General features: G+C 38.3%; 1 pseudogene; it reads left to right on the top strand.

Moving 5' to 3' along the window:
- Positions 1 to 12,789: 12,789 nt before the first annotated feature.
- Positions 12,790 to 13,156, top strand: part of LOC101998091 — a 1,068-nt pseudogene continuing 701 nt past the window's right edge.

Genomic DNA, 13,156 nt, shown 5'->3' with positions numbered 1-13,156 from the left:
GGCTTTATCCCTAGAATGCAGGAATATTTCAATATATACAACTCAATAAATGTAATAATCCACATGAGTGGACTTAAAGACAAAAGTCACATAACCATATCAATAGATACAAGAAAGCCTTTTACACAATCCAACATGCCATCGTGGTAGAGGGAACTTAACACAATAAAAGCCATACATGAGAAACATACAGCCAATATCATCCTAACTCATGTTGCATTCTTTAATGCTGATTTTTAACTCCATGAAGCTGTGAATCTTTGCCTGTCTAAAACACCTGATGGTCTAATAAAGAGTTGAATGGTCAATAGCAAGGCAGGAGAAAGGGTAGGTAAGGCTGGCAGTCAGAGAGAATAAATAAAAGAAGAAATCTGGGAGAAACAAGGAAAAGCAAGAGAGAAGAAGGAGAGGAGTTTACTAGGGGCCAGCCACCCAACTATGTAGACAGCCATGGAACAAGAATGAAAGTTAGATACACAGAAGAAAAGGGAAAAGCCCAGAGGCAAAATGTAGATGACATAATTTAAGTCACGAAAAGCTGGTTAGAAACAAGCCAAGCAAGACCAGGTGTTTATAAGAAAGAATAAAACTCCTTCCATGTGTAATTTATTTGGGAGCTAGGTCCCCAAAAGAGTCCAAAAAGCCAAAAGAATAAGAAGTGAAACAACCATCAATATTTTGCTGTTCCAGCATGGGACTAGAATAAAAGAAAATCCAACTACACTTGGAAGTCATAATATATGTGCAGAGGTCCTGATGCAGACCAGTGCAGGCTCTATGCATGACGCTTCAGTCTCTGTGAGTTCATAAGATGTTGATTTAGAAGGTATTGTTTTCTTGGTGTCCTCCATCCCCTCTGGCTCTTACTTTCTTTCCAACTCCTCTTCCTGAACCATGAGGGGAGCAATTTGATGGAGAAATCCAATTTAGGGCTGAGTGTTTTTAGGTCTCTCACTCTCTGCATATTGTCTCTCTCTGGGTCTTTGTATTTGGTCCTATCTCCAGTTAGAAGTCGATAAGTAGGTGGAGAGAAATTTTCTTCCTTTCCCTCTCCTTCTTTTCTTCCCTCCTCCTTTTCTTTTTAAAACAAGTTCTCATAATGCTGCCATTACAAACTGCAAGTTCAAGATTACCCTGCCTCAGCCTCTTGGTTCTAAGATTGTAGGTATGAATCTTTCCTTTCCACAATTTACAGTTGAAGAACATCTACAGTCGACCTGCAAACACGTGCTTCTTTAAACTCTGAAATCTGCAGACATGATTTTGTTTCTGAATGTGGTTATAAAATGTTACATGACAAACTAGATCTTTGGAAGGAGAAGAAGAGAGTTTTGGGCTTAGAGATACAATCCATCATGAAGGAAGGGAAGTCAGGGTGGGAGCCCCAGGAAGAGACTTAAGCAGAGTCCATGAGGAAGCACTCTTTTCTGGCTTGAACACTATGGCTCATTTAGCTCACCTTTTTATATGGTCCCAGGCCACGTGGCCAGTGGCTGGACCACTCACAGTGGGTTGGGCTCTCCCACATAAATAATCAGGAAAATACTCTACAATAGGTCTTAAAGGAGGAAGATGCAGTATAGAGCAGAGGTTATTTGTACCACCTACAAGTTGAATAACTCAGAGAACTTTGCCATGTTGGCAAGGATTGTATAGATGTGTCCCTGGTCTTCTGAGAATGGAGGTACATTTGAGGAGGAACATAAAAGGCATAAATATCTGGGTGAGGTTCCTGACTGGCAGCTGTTGAAGGACAGGGATGAAGGCTCCACAACTGCAAGGAACTAAATTTTTCAGTGAAATTCTTTCAGTGTTACATTCTTCCATAAGGTATCCAGAAAATACTAAACATCCTGACATGTTCATCTCAGTCTTGCATGAGTATAGTTGCCTGGACTCCAGATGACTAGGACTGAAATATGCTACATTAATATTGTTTTAAGTACTGTGTTTGTGACAATAAGCTATGCATCAATAACTATACCCAGAATATTTTTTCTTTATACTGTAACTGTTATTATTTTATTTGTAGAATTATTATAGGTACAGCAGATAAGTCTGTAAACAAAATAGCATGTAACCTAGTACATCCTATTTACTAATGGATTAAAAATAAGATGAGATTGCTTACAATCCAAATGAGTAATTCAGGATTAGCAGAATGACTTCTATCCTAAGCTATAATTTAAATATAAGTAATATAATTTCTAAGTTTAAAATCTATTGCAGAAAATAAAATGATCCTCAAATATCTTTCTAGGCAAACAAAACAAAATTGGTCAATTTTCAATTTTCAGAAATGCCATTTTTAGTACAGGTAATATCTTTTCCCTAAGAAAGCATGGTATGATGTCTTTATCCTCAACCTGTAGGTTTCCAAAGCACATAAAAGGTACAATGAATAAAGATATCTCAAGGAGTAGCACAAACCAGCTTGAATACTTTGCTCTCTTTCCTGGACTATATATAAGTCTCTGAGAATATTGTGTGGAGAATCCCTTTCACCTTTTGTTGCTTCTCTATACCATGAGAAGCCATACTAAAAATATATTCTTTTCATCTCTTTCTACCCCTACCCTTTTTACAAGTTTTTCAGTATTGTACCTAAAATACAGCCTTATATATAGTGTCTTGGATTCCTGATATCTTTACTCACAAAATTCTACATATTCATTTTAATTTCTGATCAATTACTCATTTATTTTCTTTATTAATCCATATCTTCCATGAGGATTTTTATTCCTAATATGATAATGTCCAATGACATGTCAGACCCATAGGAGACACATTAGTTAAACTGATACCAGCATTTTTTATTCCTCCTCCTGCCATACTTAACAGAGTCTAGTAGTTTCTTGTCAGTGTTTGTTGCAAACTGGTAGGAAGCATGGTGACGAAACAGAAACAGGCTAAAAGTTATTCTACAACATTTGTTATTATTTATATACTTCACAGTATGTGAGCTAAAAGAAACCCTCAAGGAAGATCTTCAAAGAAATGCTGAAAGTGGATTTTTTTATTTTTTTATTTTTATTTTTCCATTCAAAAATTTACAATTCCTCCCCTCCTGCCATTCCCCTCCCAGTCCCCCATTCACCCTTCTCCTTCCCCCTCCCTCCTTAAGAGATGGCAGGGAACCCTGACCTGTGGGAAATTCAAGGCCCTCCCCACTACATCCAGGCCTAGGAAGCTGAGCACCCAAATAGACTAGGGTCCCAAAACGCCAGTACATGCAGTAGAAACAAGTCCCAGTGTCTTTATCAATGGCTTCTCAGACAGCCCCCATTGTCAGCCACATTCAGAGAGTCCGGTTTGATCACATGCTCATTCAGTCCCTGTCCAGCTGGATTTGGTGAGCTCCCATTAGAACAGGCTTGCTATTTCAGTGGGTGGACCAACCCCTCAAGGTCCTGACTTCCTTGCTCATCTTCTCCCTCCTTCTGCTCTTCAGCTGGACTTTGGGAGCTCAGTCCGTTGCTCTGATGAGGGTCTCTGTTTCTATCTCCATCTGTTGCTGGAGGAAGATTCTATGGTGATATTCGAGATAATCATCAGTGTGATAGTGGGGCAAGGACAATTCAGGCACCCTCTCCTAAAGACCTAACTGGGAACATCCCTGTGGACACCTGGGATCCCCTATAGAGCCAAGTCTCTTGCCAACCCTAAAATGGCTCCCTTAATTAAGATATCTTCTTCCTGCTCCTATATCTGCCCTTCCTCCATCTCTACCCTCCCACTCCCCCAAGCTCTCCCCAGTCACTTCCTATGTATAACCCCAGTAGTACAGACAATAAGAGCAACATTAAATGAATGGAACTGAGAGGCTTCTGTAAAGCAAAGGACACTGTCATTAAGACAAAAAGACATCCTACTGAATGGGAGAAGATCTTCACCAACCCCTCATCAGACAAAGGTCTGATCTCCAAAATATATAAAGAACTCAAGAAACGAGACATTAAAATTCTAATTAACCCAATTAAAAAATGGAGTACTGAACTGAACAGAGAATTCTCAAAAGAAGAAGTTCAAATGGCCAAAAGACACTTAAGGTCATGTTCAACCTCCTTAGCGATCAGGGAAATGCAAATCAAAACAACTTTGATATACCATCTTACACCTGTCAGAATGGCTAAAATCAAAACCACCAATGATAGCCTATGCTGGAGAGAATGTGGAGTAAGGGCAACACTCATCCATTGCTGGTGGGAATGCAAACTTCTGCAACCACTGTGGAAATCAGTGTGGCTGTTTCTCAGGAAATTGGGAATCAACCTACCTCATGATCTAGCAATACCACTCTTGGGAATATACCCAAGATATGTCCAATCATACTACAAAAGCATTTGTTCAACTAGGTTTGTTGGGACTAATTGAGTCCTGGCCTTCAGTTGTTCTTCCCTGCTAGAGCCTTCTAATTGAAGTTACTATAAGCTGTACCTTACCTGGATGATCAGAGGTGGGATTTTCACCTGTTGGCCATTGACGGCTGTGTATTTAAGCCTGCATGGTGCTATTAAAGAAGGGCTTTTGTACCAGTGATTAGATGTCCATGTGTCTCTGTGTGTGTGTGTTTCTTCAACCTCCTGAAGCTCGCGAGCTGGATTCTAGCGCATAGAGCGCAGACCTGGGGTGCAGCGCGTGGCAATGTTCATAGCAGCATTATTTGTAATAGCCAGAACCTGGAAATAACCTAGATGCCCCTCAATGGAAGAATGGATAAAGAAAGTGTGGAATATATGCACATTAGAGTACTACTCAGTGGTAAAAAACCAATGACATCTTGAATTTTGCATACAAATGGATGGAAATAGAAACACTATCCTTCTGCTCCTTATTTGGGCCTTGGAAGCTCAGTCTGGTGCTCGAATGTGGGTCTCTGTCTCTATCTCGTTCCATCACCAGATGAAGGTTCTATGATGATATACAAGATATTCATTAGTATGACTATAGGATAGGGCCATTTCAGGCTCCCTCTCCTGAACTGCCCAAGGAACTAGCTGGGGACATCTCCCTGGACACCTGGGAACCCCTCTAGGGTCAAGTCTCTTGCCAACTCTAAAATTGACTCCCTTAATTAAGATATATACTTCCCTGCTCCCATATCTACCCTTCCTTTATCCCAACCATCCCATTCCCCCAAGTTCTTCCCATCCTCCCCTTCTCACTTTTCTCTCCCCATCTCCTCTTTCCCCCATCCCACCCCACCCCCAGTTCCCAGTTTTTGCCTGGCAATCTTGTCTACTTACAATATCCAGGAAGATAACTATATGTTTTTCTTTGGGTTCACCTTTTTATTTAGCTTCTCTAGGATGACAAATTATAGGCTCAGTGTCCTTTATTTATGGCTAGAAACCAATTATGAGTGAGTACATCCCATGTTAATCCTTTTGGGTCTGGCTTACCTCACTCAGGATAGTGTTTTCTATTTCCATCCATTTGCATGCAGAATTCAAGATGTCATTGTTTTTTACCGCTGAGTAGTACTCTAATATGTATATAGAACATGAGCAAGGAAGTCAGGACCGTGAGGGGTGCATCCACACACTGAGACAATGGGGCTGATCTATTGGGAACCCACCAAGGCCAGCTGGACTGGGTCTAAAAAAGCATGGGATAAAACCAGACTCTCTGAACATGGGACAATGAGGGCTTCTGAGAAGCCAAGAACAATGGCACTGGGTTTTGATCCTACTGCACGTACTGGCTTTGTGGGAGCCTAGGCTGTTTGGATGCTCACCTTCCTAGACCTGGATGGAGGGGGGAGGACCTTGGACTTCCCACAGAGCAGGGAACCCTGACTGCTCTTCAGGCTGGAAAGGGAAGGGGAGGAGGAGGGAAATGGGAGGCAGAGGCAGAGAGAAGGCAGAAATTTTTAATAAAAAATAAAAATAAATAAAAAAATTTAAAAAAAAACTGTTGTTAACATTTGGCAAAAAAAAAAAAAGAAAACACTATCCTGAGTGAGATAATCCAGACCCAAAAAGATAAATATGGTATATACTCACTCATTAGTGGACTCTAGCCATAAACAAAGGACATTAAGCCTATAGTTCACAAGCCTAGAGAAGCCAAATAACAAGGTGAACCCAAAGAAAAACATAAATTGATCCTCCTGGAAATTAGAAGCATACAAGATCACCAGGCAAAAGTTGGGAGCATGGGGGTGGAGGTAGGGGTGAGGTTGGGGGAAGGGGAGATGGGGAGAGAGAAGGCAGAATATGGATTTTAAATGAGTTATTTATCTATCCTTAAAAGTATAGATTGTATCCCCTCATTCTTGAGGTCTAATCTGTGTTCCAGTAAAGAGACACATAACAATGACTGTAAGAACATCACATCAAGAGGAGAAATGAGCTGCATCATCAGGCTACAGAAAAGGTGTTGATTATCCCTGGCTATCATGTTAATTATCACCTAGCCTATCTATGACACAAAAATCAGTAACAGTGGAGACCTGTCACTTCATTAAACATTTTCAATGTAACAATTACTTTGTGTAAATAGATATTTAGAAATACCAACAGGCTTTTAGTTCCATGAAGTCCGTGATTAGATAGAAGATCTTTATAAAACATATATATACACATTTGTAAGAGAAACATTACAAAAGTTTAAACCATATATCAAGTTCCACAAATTAATAGTGAGAGACTACAAATGGACAGGCTTGCCAGACATAAACTTAACAAAGAAACATAAGGGAACTAACATATTATGGCTAAAATGGACCTAACAGTCATCTACAGAACATTTCACCCCAATACAAAAGAATATAACTTCTTTCTCAGTACCTCCTGGAGCCTCCTCTAAAACTGATCTCATACCCAGTCATATAGCAAATCTCGACAGATAAGAAAAACTGGAATAACACCTTTTATCTTACATATCACCATGGGTTAGAGTTAGAGGTCAACAAGAAAAACTTTATAAAGGATACAAACTTGTGGAAACTTAACAAATCTCTACTGAACCACTACAGGGTTCAGAAATAAAGAAATTAAAGACTTCCTAGAATTCAAGGAAAATGAATACACAATATTCCCAAACTTATAGGACACTGTGAAAGCAGTGCCAAGAGGAAAGTTCAAAGCACTAAGTGCCTACATAAAGAATTTAGAGAAATCCTACACTAGTGACTAAACAGCACACCTGAAAGCTCTAGAACAAAAAGAAGCAAATTAACCCAGGAAAAGTAGATGGCAGGAAATAATCAAATTCCTGGCTAAAGTAAATAAATAAGAAACAAAGAGAACAATACAAAGATTCAATGAAACAAAGAGTTGGTTATTTGAGAAAATCAACAAAGTCATAATTCAAAAATCTGTACTCCATGAAATTGGAAAACCTAAAAAATTGGACAAGTTTCTTGATAGGTACCATATATGAAAATTAAATCAAGACCATAAAAACAATTTAAATCGACCTATAAGCCCTAAGGAAACAAAAGAGATGTTAAAAGTTTCCAAACCAGAAATCCCAGGGCCATAAGGTTTCAGTGCAGAATTCTATCAACATTTCAAAGAAGGTCTAAATCCAATACTCCTCAAATTGTTCCAAGCCATAGAAACAGAAGGAACTTTGCCAAGTACTTTATATGAGGCCACAGTTACTCTGATAACCACACAAAGACTCAACTAAGAAAATTGTAGACCAATCTCCCTCATGAACATTGGTTTAAAAATACTCAATAAAATACTGGCACTCCAAATCCAAGAACATATCAAGAAAGTCACCCACCGTAACCAAGTAGGCTTCACCCCAGAGATGCAGAGATGGTCTAACTATGAAAATCTGTTACTACAATCCACCATATAAACAAACTGAAAGAAAAAAACCATTAGCATTTCAGTAGAGCTAAAAAAAGCCTTTGGCAAAATCCAACACCCCTTCATGATAAAGGTCGTAAAGAGATCAGGAATATAAGGAACATACCTAAACATAATAAAAACAAAATAAGCTGGGCGGTGGTGGCGCACGCCTTTAATCCCAGCACTCGGGAGGCAGAGGCAGGTGGATCTCTGTGAGTTCAAGACCAGCCTGGTCTACAGAGCTAGTTCCAAAGCCACAGAGAAACACTGTCTCGAAAAAAAAAAAAGAAATTAAAAACAAAATAAGCAGCAAGCCGACAGCCAACATCAAATTAAATGCAGAGAAACTCAAAATGATTCCACTAAAATCAGGAACAAGAAAAGGCTATCCACTCTCTCTACATTTATTCAGTACAATACTTGAAGTACTAGCTAGAGCTATAAGACAACAAAAGGAGATCAAGGAAATACAAATTGGAAAAGAAGAAGTCAAATTTTCACTATTTGCAGATTATATGATAGCATAAATAAGTGATCTCAAAAATTCTACCAGAGAATTTCCACAGCTCATAAACATATTTAGTAATGTGGCTGGATACAAGATTAACTCAAAAAAATCTGTTGCCCTCCTATATACAAATGATAAATGGGGCTGAGTAAGAAATAGGAGAAACAACACCCTTTACAATAGCCACAAATAAAATAAAATACATTGGCATGATTCAAACCAAACAAATGAAAGAACTGTATGACAAGAACATTAAGTCTGTGAAGAAAGAAATTGAAGAAGATAACAGAAAGTGGAAAATCTCCCATGCTCATGGATCAGTAGGATTAACAAGTAAAAATGGCAATCCTACCAAAAGCAATCTACAGAGTCAATGTAATCCCCATCAAAATTACAACACAATTCTTAATAGACCTCAAAAAAGTACCCAACTTCATATGGAAAAACAAACAAACAAACAAAAAAACAAGATAGCTAAAATAATCGTGCACAACAAAGGAATTTCCAGAGGTATCACCATCCCTGACTTCAAGATACAAGTATTATATCAAACTATACTATGGAGCTATAGTAATAAAAATAGCATGGTATTGGCATAAAAACAGACATATTGGTCAATGGAATCAAATCAAGTTCCTGAGTGATGGGAATAGTCTGTGATGCTTTGGGAACCACTTGGACCTCCCTGACGAATTAGTCATAGGGTGGTATTCAGTTGCTTGTTTAATTGACCCAAGTAACTATGTGTATCATTTTCCACCTTTGCTGGATAGTTTTATTCAAACACTTTTTTTAGTTGCATGTTGAAACTAGCTGATTACCTAGTGTGTTTCTATAAGACTTTTTCAGGACTCTTTAGTTTTAGCAAATCCAATTACTACTTTCTCTTCTTCTACATTTCTCTAACTCTACATCCACTGAATTCTTTAACGCTCAGTAGTCAGGCCTGCCATCTTATTTTATTTCACATGTGTTTATCTCCCACTTATTAGATAGATAGATAGATAGATAGATAGATAGATAGATAGATAGATAGATAGATAGATGATAGATAATAGACAGATAATCTTAAATATATAAGTACAAACTGTTCAGTCTTTTTCAGGACTGACTATTTGGTATTGGATAACCAACTTGTGTGCCCTTCCTTTGGGAATACTATTTCTCCATTCTCAGAATTCCTTAATTACCTGTAGTTCTCTAGGTAAGGTTGAGGCTTCATGATCTTTCACCTGTTCACCTCAGCATGTATATTGTTGTCATCCTAGTTCAGTTCATATGTAGGCAATCAAACTGATGAGATTTTACGTCTGTGGCTTCTGATATTACTAGGAGACACAATCTCACAGCAAAGCCTCTGATCCTCTAGCTCTCACAATCTTTATGCTTCCTCTTTCTGAAAGATCCCCGAGTTTTAGAGTTCAGGAGTTGTGCTGTTGATGTATCAGTTGGATAAGTATCAGATAGAGACTAACCTTCTCACCTCTGAATTTTGATGAGTCATGACTTTCTGTGAAGGTCTTTGTCTGTTCCAAAATAATTTCCATTTTGAGGGGTGTTGTATAATGAGAAATATTTAGAATGCAGGTATAAATATACTAGTATAGGAAAATTGCTGTATGTTCTCCTTAAAGACTCAAGACTTCACTAGTCCCAGGTAGTTGGAAACCTTTCTAGTACCAGGCATGGTTTCCCTCTTGTTGAGATGACTTTAAGTTCAACCAGAGTTGTTAGTTGCCACAAAGTTATGCATGGCTCAGCTGTATCCTTTGGGTTATTATGCCATGTTGTTTGTTCTTGTGATTCACATGCTTCCTAGCCGGGTAGGGTTATAGGTTGATTCCCACCTATGGGAGTTTATATAGTATCTTCTGGTACTATAAAAGCTAGTCTCCAAGAGAAGAGGCCTTTGGACCATATCTTGGTCCTTTTGTGTCCTATGTCTGAAGTCCATGGTGTCTTTAGCCATAGAAAGTTTCTTTCTACCTCTGGGGTTTAAGAAAACCAACAGTAGTAGCCTATAATGTATTGGAAGTCTCTGTGACAACTCTTACCAATAACAACTCAAGAAAGATCATCTCATGCTTGGTGTTGGGGCTTTTGTTAGACGGTCTGCTGCTCCTGGGAAGATCACTCTCAGCCCAGATAGGAACATATCTTTTATACATGAGTATGTATACACAGACATGGATCTACATATATTATAAGTATTTCAGAAAGATTTTCAATAGCAGGATTCCTCATAACATTTTAAGATATCTCTGCTATTATTTTACCCTCTTCATTTCTTCTATTTGTATCTCTTTCCCTTCCCTTAAAAATCTCCCACCTTTTGACATTTTATTCCTTCAGATAAATCATTTGTACCCTGCTATTTCCCTCTTTGTAGCTTCCCAACCCTGCAACAATTCCCCTTTACTCTCTAGCTTCTTCAGTTACTACAGGTTATATACTCAAATCTAAAGACCACATATTTTTTGTTAATATTGTCTCTCCCTTTTTCTCCATTTCTCTCTTTCTTTTCCTCTCTCAACTCTAAACGTATATAACATGCTTCTTTATTCTGTTTTTGTATATTAATTAAAATTAAGGGAAGATTCATTGTGAAATAATATATTACTAATTTGAGGTGACTTTTATACATAAAATGTGTCATTTTCTACCATAAAATTTTTAGTATAGATAATCAAGCATATTAATTTGTTAGGAACTCCATAAGGAAATACCACACACTAGGCAGACTAAACAAGCATTTATTTTCTCAGAGTTCTGAGGGCTCAAAGTCCAAGTTCAAAAGGTTGATAGAGCTGGTTTATTCTGAGGGTTCCCTGCCCACCTTGAAGGTGACTCCTCTATTCCGTGTCTGCAAGAGACCTCTCTGTTTACTAATGTCTCTCATGTCTTTTTGCACATCACGTCATTGGGCGAGAGTCCACTCACTTTCTCCTTTGTTCTTAACCACCACTCTAAAGGCCATGTCTCAGAATAACTTACAATCTAAGGCACTAGACAGTCAAGCCTTTAAAATATTAACTAGGGGAGACATAAATCAATTTCTAAAACTACAGAGAGATGTAGTAGTCTGTACTAGAAGGAAAGAATATGGCAATAAAAATATTGGAACAATGACATAGTGTAGAAAACTCTGAGTAGCATAAATTGGAAAAGTTCTATCCTCAGACATCGTGTGTTTATGTTATGACTTAGTTGTATACTCTCAACTTGTAACAAAGCACTACTCCTTTGGTTATACCCTAATTAATACATTATCCCAAAACTCTAAGTGAACTCTAATTGTGTCTTTGGAGAGTGAAGTCTATATTTCTGATTACTATGTAGAAGAAATCTATTTCTGGTTACTATGTAGATGTAATTGCCCTCAATGGGCAATTGAGGAAATAAATATTGGGTCAAACAAAGACAGACCAAAATACCAAAAGAAAGAAAATTGTGTGACTTCCAAGAACTGTCTTTGCAGACAAAGGGTAAGTAGCTGAGATGAGGGAAACCTAAGCAACTTTTTCTTGTTGGGACTTCAGCTACAATAAACAGGAGACTACTATGTACACTCTGGCTTGGTCACCCAAAGATCACTGCTATGCTGAATATGAATACAGATGTATACACACACACACACACACAGAGAGAGAGAGAGAGAGAGAGAGAGAGAGAGAGAGAGAGAGAGAGAGAGAGAGAGAGAGAGAGAGAGAGAGAGAGAGAGAGAGATATGCAAGCATACACATTTCACTTAATAGTCTATGTTCTTACAAAATTTGGGTACATGTTTGATATTTGTACTGAAGCATCATGTATTTAATTAAACAGTTAAACATTAGAATGTGTGAATTGCTTTCAAGTCCATTGTTTGCAATACTCTCCATATTTCAGTCTGTGGCATGTACTTTTTCCCCTTCTTAGAACTGGTGTTTAGAAGCCAGAGAGATACTCTTAAACAGTTTGTTTTCCTGCTCCATTGAAGAAACTTGGCACAGGACACACACACACACACACACACACACACACACATTGTTTTAAAACCATTCTGTCTGTGTGCTGTATTATGAGTGGTTCTGACATTTTCTGTGCATTGTATTTGTATAAACATGCATAATCAGTAAGTTACCTAAAATTCAAAATGGATTTGAGATTCTGGGCATGAATTTTCACTTAGTCTCCTGACATCTGATGGCAATACTGTTCGGAATTTTAGATCTAAACATTTTGTCTATTAGAAATAAGCAATCATTTAGGAAATACAAGTTCAAGAAATATGATCATGCATCTCTTTATTTACTTCATAAAGTGTTCCCAATGCCACAGTATAGAAGCAATTCGCAGAGAAATATTTTTGTTAAGCTGCATTTTTGTTAAGAGAAACAGGTAATGAATATATTATAAAAAGATGGGAGTTGGCATGTAATATTTCAACATAGTGATCAATAGAGCAGCAACTTCTCTTTCCCATCTTGCAAGATGGAGGGTGAAAAAGGCGAGAAACCTGATACAAAAGAGAAGAAACTCCAGCCAAGAAGGCTGGCGGTGATGCCCCTGCCGCTGGTGCAGCCAAAAAGGGTGACCATAAGGCTAAAAAGCTCAAGAAGGGGAAGCCCCATTGCAGCCGAAATCCAATCCTTGTTAGAGGAATTGGCAGGTACTCCCGATCTGCTATGTATTCCAGAAAGGCCATGTACAAAAGAAAATACACAGCTGCGAAAACCAAGGTTGAAAAGAAGAAGAAAAAGGAAAAGGTCCTTGCCACTGTCACAAAACCAGTTGGTGGTGACAAGAATGGTGGTACCCGGGTGGTTAAGCTTCGAAAAATGCCCAGGTATTATCCTAC

This window comes from Microtus ochrogaster, chromosome 4, assembly GCF_000317375.1.
Source record: "Microtus ochrogaster isolate Prairie Vole_2 chromosome 4, MicOch1.0, whole genome shotgun sequence".
Taxonomy (NCBI): domain Eukaryota; kingdom Metazoa; phylum Chordata; class Mammalia; order Rodentia; family Cricetidae; genus Microtus; species Microtus ochrogaster.
This window is presented reverse-complemented; position numbering and strand designations above follow the sequence as displayed.